Raw genomic sequence first — 9,412 nt, forward strand, 5'->3', positions numbered from 1 at the left:
GGTTTAAGGAGAGGAAAGACAGAGATGTTACTTGAGTGGCAGAGCACAGGGCTTCAATGTGGAACCCCATGATTGAATCCCAGGCACAGCATTCCTACATGCCTCTGAATACTTGGCATGGCCTTGGTGGACCTCCAGGAACTACCAGACTATGCACTGTCAGACTATGCACTGCCAGATGGTATTGGCAGAAAATAATAAATAAATAAAATCAAAGGGAAACAAGTAGATATCATTCACTTGATAGAGTGTGCCCATAAACAAATATATGTCCTTTAGTTGATTAGATAAAGAATATTTATTTTATTATTAAAATAGCAGAAGAACATTAAAAATATTAAATCCATTACATATGAGAATATACAATGTTGAAATATAAAACTTATAAATTTGACAACTACTCTCAAGAACTGAGTGTGATTCATTGATGACCACTGCAGATACTTTCTGGTGTTGGTTATTTTCCGATCAGATGTGAACTTTCATCAGCTCTCCAGAGGAATCCATTACATTTGGTGGTGCAACTGGTTGTAAAGTCATAGTCTATGTAATCTTTTCTCCCAAGTGCATACATGGAGTAAGAATGCCCAGTTTATTTAATCTCTTTTAAATGATTGGGAAAGAAGGATTGTATCTGGTAGAGAATATCAAGAGGTTTTAGAGGGAAGAATCAGGTTGTTAGAATTCTCTCTTGGGTTGATACCTTGGCAAATTTGATAGGATAAACTACTAAACATAATCTCAGTAGCCAGAAGTAAAACTGCAGTGATGTGAATACAAGTAAAAATTATATATTTACATAAAAATACATAGATAAGTGTATAATGTGTATATGTACACACATTATACATACATATGTATGTGTTAGTATGTAAATGTAAATAATGCACACATATACACATATGTTTGTGTGTTTTATCCATTTTCAAACACACCTGGCTATACTCAGAGCTTATTTCTAGATCTGTTCTCAGGGATCAGTCTAGCTGACCTCAGAGGATCATATGGCATGCCAGGAATCAAACCCAGGTCAGGTGTGTATAAGACAAGGGCCTTACACACTACACTGTCACTCCAGCTGTTTCTATACATTCAAAATTATTAAAATTAAAATTAATTTAAAAATTAATCTAGAGAGTAATAAAGAAAAATTAATTACCGGTAAAACTACCATTATATAGACACTTTTGACTATGCAAATGCATTCTATAAGCAGAAGCCAAAATAAAATCGAAACACATAGGAGATATTAGAAAATTAATTTTGAGTAAAAAATAGCCCTAAGTACATAAAAAAGATTTTTTAATGATTCAGTAATATAAACTCAGGAAATAGATTATTAAAAAGAAAAACTTAAATATGTCTAAAATGTGTTTGTAACATGACAATTATTTTAAACAATATATGTAAATATGTATGTTTATACATAAGCCCATGTATATAATAAAGTTTGTAAACAAATTGTGGTGAAGATTTTCAAAATATTTTCAAAATGAGAAATAGTAAATGAACCAGAGAAAAGTCTCAGAGTTGGACCACATGCCTGGAGAGTATAGCATTCTACTCTTTGCCATTTCATCGCTTCCTGAGCACTTCTGGGTGCAGCCCTGGTGGTCCCAGCACCACTGTGAAGGCCAAAACAAGTAAAAAAAGTAAGAATGGATTAAAAAATATAAAGTTAAAGTAAGAAGTTGCTGTGATTGTCTGCAATTTGGGTCTCTCTAGCACCCAAAGTTTTATGTTGAAACCCTAATTTCCAATGTGATGTAATTAGACACAGAAGAACTGGGAGGTGATTGAGTTATGAGGGAGGAACCCTTAAGAATAAAATGAATGACCTGATGAAAGAGGCTTGAAAGCTGCCTTTTCCCTTGCACCAGATGAGAAAATGGAAAGAGATTGTCAGTTTGCAGTCTGGAAATGGATTTTCATTGGACCATAGTGGTGCCCAGATCTCAAACTTCTTCCAGAATTTTGAGGACAAACAATTCTGTTGTTTACTGTTTGAGATGCTTTTTTTTCATTGTGATCCTAAGAACGTAGACACAAAAATTCATGCTATATTATTTCAAAGAAAATAACTTCCTTGTAGTCTACTGAAAATTCTATGAACAATGACTAAATCAGAAACAGTAATTACCATAAATATCTGGGTCTTGGTCCTTGAAGATAAAATGAAAGATACTCTCTGTAAGGACCAGAGAGTTAATACAAGAGTTTAGACACTTACATGTGGCCAAATCTAGATCATGCCCCACCAATCCTGTTTAATATCCAACCAACCCCATCCCATATGCATTAAACCTTGGTTTAATTCTATCACCACACGGTTTCCCCAAACATCATTGGTAGTGAATCTAAACACAGAGAGTCATAAGTAATCCCCAAGCACTTCCAGGTGTGACCCTCCCTTCAAAACATTTTTAATGAATCACACTCTTATATGAGCCTACTACATCAATTACAGCCACAACCTCAAACTAGCTTCTAGCCAATTAGAAAAAACATAAATGAAAAGGTGTAATACACATCTTGTATATATTATATAAAACATATGATTGGTATAACATATGTTTACATTATATAAAATTATATTTCAGCAAACTTTAGTGAGATATATTCATCTATTGCCCTGTTAATTTTATTCTTTTAGTCTAACAAGTAGATGAATGAAACTCACATTAGCTGTTATTCCCTCTACAAATTGTATATTACAGATTCCTAAGAAATATTTCGAGGAAGTAATGCTTACACAATGTTGAATATGAACTTTAGAGATTATTGATTCAACAAACCCAAATAAACTTCCAATCAAGAAGAACTGAAATGATTTTATAGTGTGTCTAAATTTTGACCCTTGTTCTTTAGGTTTGGTGTGTTTCAATAGAAAGATACAGAAATACCAACCAGGGATTAAAATCCAGCATTGTGGCCATTATGCATGGTGGTTTATACAGTGACAGATGGACATAGAAATAGTGAGCACTAGTTAATCTGCCTTTGCTGCCTTCGTAGCCCCTCCATCTTCTCTACTACATCTCAGCTAAAGTAATTTCAGTTTTACTATTTATTAACAATAAATACTTTCCCTTTTAATTTAAGAAGCATTAAGTATATATAACACTTCTTACTCTAATTTCTATTTTAATGACACTAAAACTTACGTGTTATATTTCCAAGTGACATTCTCTATTCCTCAGGGTGACATAAAGTCTCAGAGAGGTTAGCCACATGCCAAAACACTGCTATTGTGACTTTCTTTTATCATAAGTGATGTTGAAAATGTATTGCACAATTTCTTGAACTTTCATTCCTACCATCTATAATTCCTGGGAATGAGAGAACTTGTATTCAGTATTTTCTACTAATTTTAATGAGATCAGACATATCAGAACCACCTGGATTATTTCATGTGTTTTCTATAGAACTTTCTAGTTCCTAAAATAAATTGCTATTCCTTTGCTTCTGTTATTTTTAGAGTTATACATTTTTATTTTTTTCAAAACTGAGTTTGCTTTCTTTACCTAGAATATTATGTGGCTAGTACACAGCGGGTAGGGCAATTTGCCCTGCATGTGGCTGACCCAGGTTTGATTCCTCCATCCCTCTTGGAGAGTCCGCCAAGCTACCGAGAGTATCCCGCCCTCAAGGCAGAGCCTGGCAAGCTACCCTTGGTGTATTCTATATGCCAAAAATAGTGACAAGTCTCACTTGGAGATGCTACTGGTGCCTGCTTGAGCAAATCAATGAACAACTGGAAGACAGTGCTGCAGTGCTACCCTGTTAAAGAGAAATGAAATATTCAAGAACATATAAAGGACTCACAGAACTAAAAAACAAACCAAGTTTATTCGAACACTGGGAAGAAGAGCTCAACAGAGATATCACCAATGAAGACTGACTTATGAGTAACAACATGAAAATAACAATATATCATGGGAATGCAAAGCAAAACTACAAAGAGATATTATCACTTTAAACCTGTGAGTGTGACATATCTAAAAAGAAATCAGAAACAACAAGTTCTGTTTTGGCTGTCAACAAAAAGGAACTCTCATATCTGGGAGAATATAAATTGGTCTGTCCCATATGGAAAAAAGCATTGGAATTTCTAAAAAATGCGATTGAGCAATTCAACTGCTATGTTCATTACAGCACTATGCTCGATATCCAAAATGTAGGAACAACCCAAATACCCAAGTGCTCAATGACAAATGTGTGGATAGAAAAGTTGTTACACATACACACACACACACACACACACACACACACGAAAGACTGCTAAGCAATAATAGAAGATAGTCTTAATTTTTGCTACAATGTTGGTAGAACTGGAAAGTGTCATGCTAAGGAAAATAGAGAAAATGAAACACTGGATAATCTCACTCATAGGTGGAATATAAAGAAATACATCAAGGAAATAGATAATGTCCAATTGAAACAAACCTTAATCTCTGACTACAGAAGTGAGGGATAAAGGAAGTATACAGATAAGCTCTAAAAAGAGTAGTGGAGAGATATTGACACAAATATATGAGTCTTAAGGGTAATTTTTGTTCAATAAAGTGACAAAATAAAAGATAAAAGGAAACATAAAAGTGTTATGTAAACTAACTACAGTTTATGTGGCAGGGAACTGACCTTGGCACCTAACACCAGACAATGACCTAAACCCATGATGTGGGCCCTTAGCCACAGAGCCAGAGACTTTTTAAGCTCTGTCCACAGCCTAAAAGACTTAAAGCAAATATTTCTCTAGTGAAGCACCCGGATAAAATTGCAAGTTCTAAATTACAACTTAGAGATCATTAGTTTCACAGATTAAAAAAAATATATGTATATGTACATCTATATAATATGCATATGCTCTTAAAATACTCTTAAAATCTCACCGAAGAAAAATCATATATTCCTAAAAGCATAACTGGGTATTATTAAGGTCCATGTGAGGAAATATTCTGAATAACACAAAAATATTTTGACCTAGTATGAGGCTCAGTGACCTCAATGATGGAGGTTTTGTTAAAAAATACACAGGAACAAATCAGAAGAACCTTCCACTGGCTGGGTATAAGAAAATTTTTACATGAAGAAAAAAAAAGAGTGAAGTAGATAATTCAAAGAGTGAAATGCATGTGCCTCACACAGGGTCCCCAGGTCAGTCTCTAGCACTGGATAATTTCTCCCATCAGGCAGTAGTGGAAGTGACCCCTGAGTACCAACCTGAGATTAACCCCTAACCCCCCTAATCACCCTAATCCCCCTTGTCCCTCAAAACACTGAAAAAAGCCATAAATATTCTCCCAAATAGTAAAAAAAAAAGCCACAAATACATTGAAGCAATTTAAATGGATCATATAATATGAGTACAAATGGACTCCCCAAAAAACTGTCCTTTGTATTTTTGGAAGTTTATGTAACAAAATAATGTTTTTCTAACAGCTATTGAAAATGAGAAAAAGAAAACATCTGTGTTATCTTTACTTAATGAACTCTCCTGCAAAATAAGCAGGCTGTAAATAAATGAAAGCTTTGCACAATCTAGAGATACAGAAGGCATGATGAAATTAGAGTATAAGTATTTTCTACTTCCTGATGAAATAATCTAAAAAATTTAAACAGTTGCTATAAAACAGTACTAAAAAAACAAATAGCATTTCTACAACAGAATAAAACTGATTTCTTGAACTCTCTAATTAATTGAACATTATTTTTAAAAGAAAACTACCCAAATTTGATATCTTTCCAGATGTGATACAGCAGAAAGCTCAAAGGCCCACCCTGAAGTTTCTTTGCTAACTTGTTTAACATAGATCTCACATAATCTCAGATACAACATATGTTTGAACTTTAATTTTTGTCTAACAGATTTATAGAAAAGTTGTTAAATTAATGCAAAGAATTTCCATACATCTTTTATTCATCATTCACACCTGGTAACATTTTGCTGCATTTTAAAAGTCTTCCTCTTGTATTGTTTCTTTTTTAATTTTTTGGTCTCTTTCATGAGACTTCTAGGAATTGAATTACCTGAACAAATGAAGTGTGGGTTATTTGTTACATCTACTCACAATGTTTGGTTTGTGCATTTGTGGAAGAGTAATAGATTAAATTTAGTTCAAGAAAACGAAAGCATGAACAATTTGCATGAGGTGGTAAGTTACATTCACAAATGTTCTATTCTTGCTCCAACTCTATCACTCTTTTAATTGACACTCAGGCAAAATCTTACAGCTACCTAATGAGAAAAATATTTCCCTAGGTTTGGGGTTCCCTGTCAAATCTAGAGCAGTGTGCTGTGCAATACTGGGGTGGAAAAAAATGTTAGATGATTTCTGTAAGATAATAGAACCACCGCCTATTCCTGTTTGCAAAGTGTTGAGTGCATATATTTTTGCTTGGTATTTTTTTGGCCACACCCAGCTTTGCTTAGGAGTTATTTTCTGCTGATCCTTTGGGGTTGCTTCTGGTAATGTTGAGGGGACCATGAAGTGCCAGAGATGACATCCAGGCCTCTCACGTGCAAAGCTTGCACTCCACCCTGCACATCCTTACTAGTCCCAGAGTAGTACCTTCTTCACTTTACCTGAAATGATTGAAGCAGCAATTTACATTAATTTACAGGTAATCGTTAATGTTATATGTGATAAATTAAAACAAAATTAAAAAATAAATCACAATAAACTTGTGAAAATAGATTGATCTTTAAAATAGACTGTGAAAATATCTTCTTTGTGGAAGAGGTTCTAAATCTCCAGTGACAACAAACAAATGTCATGTGGAGGTTGATCTACCCTTTACTCTTCATGTTCATGGACTCATAGTAGCAAGGATTTTATTTCTACCAGATTTTTGTTGTTGTTGTTCCTGGACTCATGGTGGCAAAGATTTTATTTTTTACCAGAATTTTAAGAGATATTTTCCATTTTACAATAACTTCATTACGTGTATCACTTGTCATCCCATTGATCTTCGATTGCTTGAGCGGGTAACGTCTCCATTCGTCCCTGTCTCGTGCTAGTGTAGCCCAGTGGTATCTGCTCGCTCCAGAAACACGAAGAGCTTCCCTCAAACCGTTCATTCAGGATTTTGAAGAAGAAGTCTGACCATCTCATAAGTGGGCAATCATGCAGACTTTTGAGGTCTCGTGGAATCCAACCGGTAACAGCTCTAGTTCAGCTGTTGTCCCTAAATCACATTACGTGTCCGGCCCATCAGATTTTTGACGTCTTGGCAAATGAGACAGCGTCCCTGATTTTTGATCGTTGATGGCGGTCAAGACTCCGGATTCCTTCTCTCACTTGAGTGAAATGTGAAATTCCAAGCATAGCTCTTTCGATTCCTCTTTGGGATACCCAAATAGCATTCTCATCTTGTTTTCATAGGGCCAAGGTCTTTGAGGCATATGTTAGTGCAGGGAGAATAGTGGAATTGAAAAGATGTGCCTGGAGCTAGAGGTTTTTCGTCCTCTTAACCACTTCATCATAGCTCTTGAAGGCATTCCACACCATTCTCTTCCTCCTACACAGTTCTGGTGCCAAGTTGTTCCTCATGTTGAGTTCTCGACCCAGGTACACATAGCTGCTGCAACCAGAGTTGCTCATTCTGTTGAGAGCAAATGGAACATCAGGGACTAGTTTGGTTTTCATGAACATTGTTTTGGTGAGATTCAGCTGCAGACGATCTTTCCACGCTCGAAGTCGAAGTCAGCCAGCATTTGTGCCACTTGGCCTAGTTTGGTGTTACTAGAATGATATAATTAGTGAAGCAGAGGTGGTGAAGTTGTCATTTCTTCCCATTCCAGTCATTGCATGAAGTTATTGAGTGTGACACTGAAGAGTTTCAGTGATATGGTGTCACCCTGACAAACCCCTCTCTTAACGTAAATGATCACTTCTTTGTAGAATGGTGAGATTCTGGTGGTAAATACGTAATAAAGCTCATGGAGGACCCTGATGTACTGAGTTTGAATGCCCTGTTTGGCTAGGGCTTCGATGACCACTTCAGTCTCAACAGAATCAAAGGCATTCTTTATATCTATGAACGTTAGACAGAGCAGCATCTTGAAGTCTTGCAAAATTTTAATGACCTTGGTCCACTGTGTGGATAAGGTTGATCATGCTGAATCCTTTTTGGAACCTGGTTTGCTTGCATGGTTGCCCTTCATCTAGTGTTCTGCCTATTCTATTCAGGATAACTCGAGTGAACAACTTGTAGACAACGGACAACAGGAAGATTGGGCAATAGTTGCCAATGTCTTGTACAGCAGAACAGTCCTGCTGGTTTTCCACTGGGACGGAACCTTGCATACAGACAGGTAGCATGTGAAGAGCCGAGCCAGTGTATTGACGAGTACTTGCAGCAGATTCTTCAGGTGTTCTGGTCTAACCTTGTCTCGACCTGTGCTGTATGTGTCTTTACTGATGAAATGGCATGTCATATTTCAGAAGGGAGGATGTTAGGAATGACATATCCATTCTGCGGAATTTGGTATATGGGCAGGTGGACATGGCTGCTGAAGAGATCTGAGTAGAAGTCAAGAATAATCCTCACTATTGCCCTTCTGGAAGATGTAATAGATCTAACCCATCAGGAAGTCTGAGGACAGTCATCTTGGACTTGTAGTTGGCGACAGACAGTTGAGCATTGCGAATACTTGTCCCAGCTTCTGCCGCCTTCACCAACACTGCTGTTCTACTCTCTTTGAGGTCCTCCTTTATTGCTTCTCTGCACAGCTTTGTGAATTTGCATACAGACAGGTAGCATTTGAAGAGCCGAGCCAGTGTATTGACGAGTACTGGCAGCAGATTCTTCAGGTGTTCTGGGCTAACCTTGTCTGGACCAGAACAACAATGTTAGCTTGTGATTGCTTGAGGTTCATGCCAAACCACATAGGCGAATGAGCTCGAGAGTTTCCAAAGACAAGCATCTGTTTGTGGCTTTCCCACTCTCAGCATTCTTCACTCAGTCATGGATGCGTTAAACCAGTCTATCGTATTCCTCATATTCCTCAATGACGTTGTCAATGATGGCATCTTCCCACATAGCCGATATAGTGCCAAAAAGCTCCCAGTTAGTGGTTACTCTGGGAGTTCTCTTCATAAAATTAAACTTTACACACCTTTTTCCCTGATTTGTGAAGTAGAATTTTGCACAGTGGAGATGGTGGTCTGATCCGATTTGGAATTTTGGTACAAAGCAACATTGGTCAGGCAAAACTGTCGATTGAATATGATATGGTCAATTTCATTGTGGAACTGTCCACCAGGAGACTTCCATATCCAACGTTTAGATTTGGCCTTCTGGAACTGTGTGTTACCATGGATGGTCTTGGTCGAAAACATGAACTCAGATTGTCTCTCACCCTGTCGGTTCCATTCTAGGCCATGGGTCCCAATGTTGACTTCTTTGG

Source organism: Sorex araneus, chromosome X (genome assembly GCF_027595985.1).
Source record: "Sorex araneus isolate mSorAra2 chromosome X, mSorAra2.pri, whole genome shotgun sequence".
NCBI classification, from domain to species: Eukaryota; Metazoa; Chordata; class Mammalia; order Eulipotyphla; family Soricidae; genus Sorex; species Sorex araneus.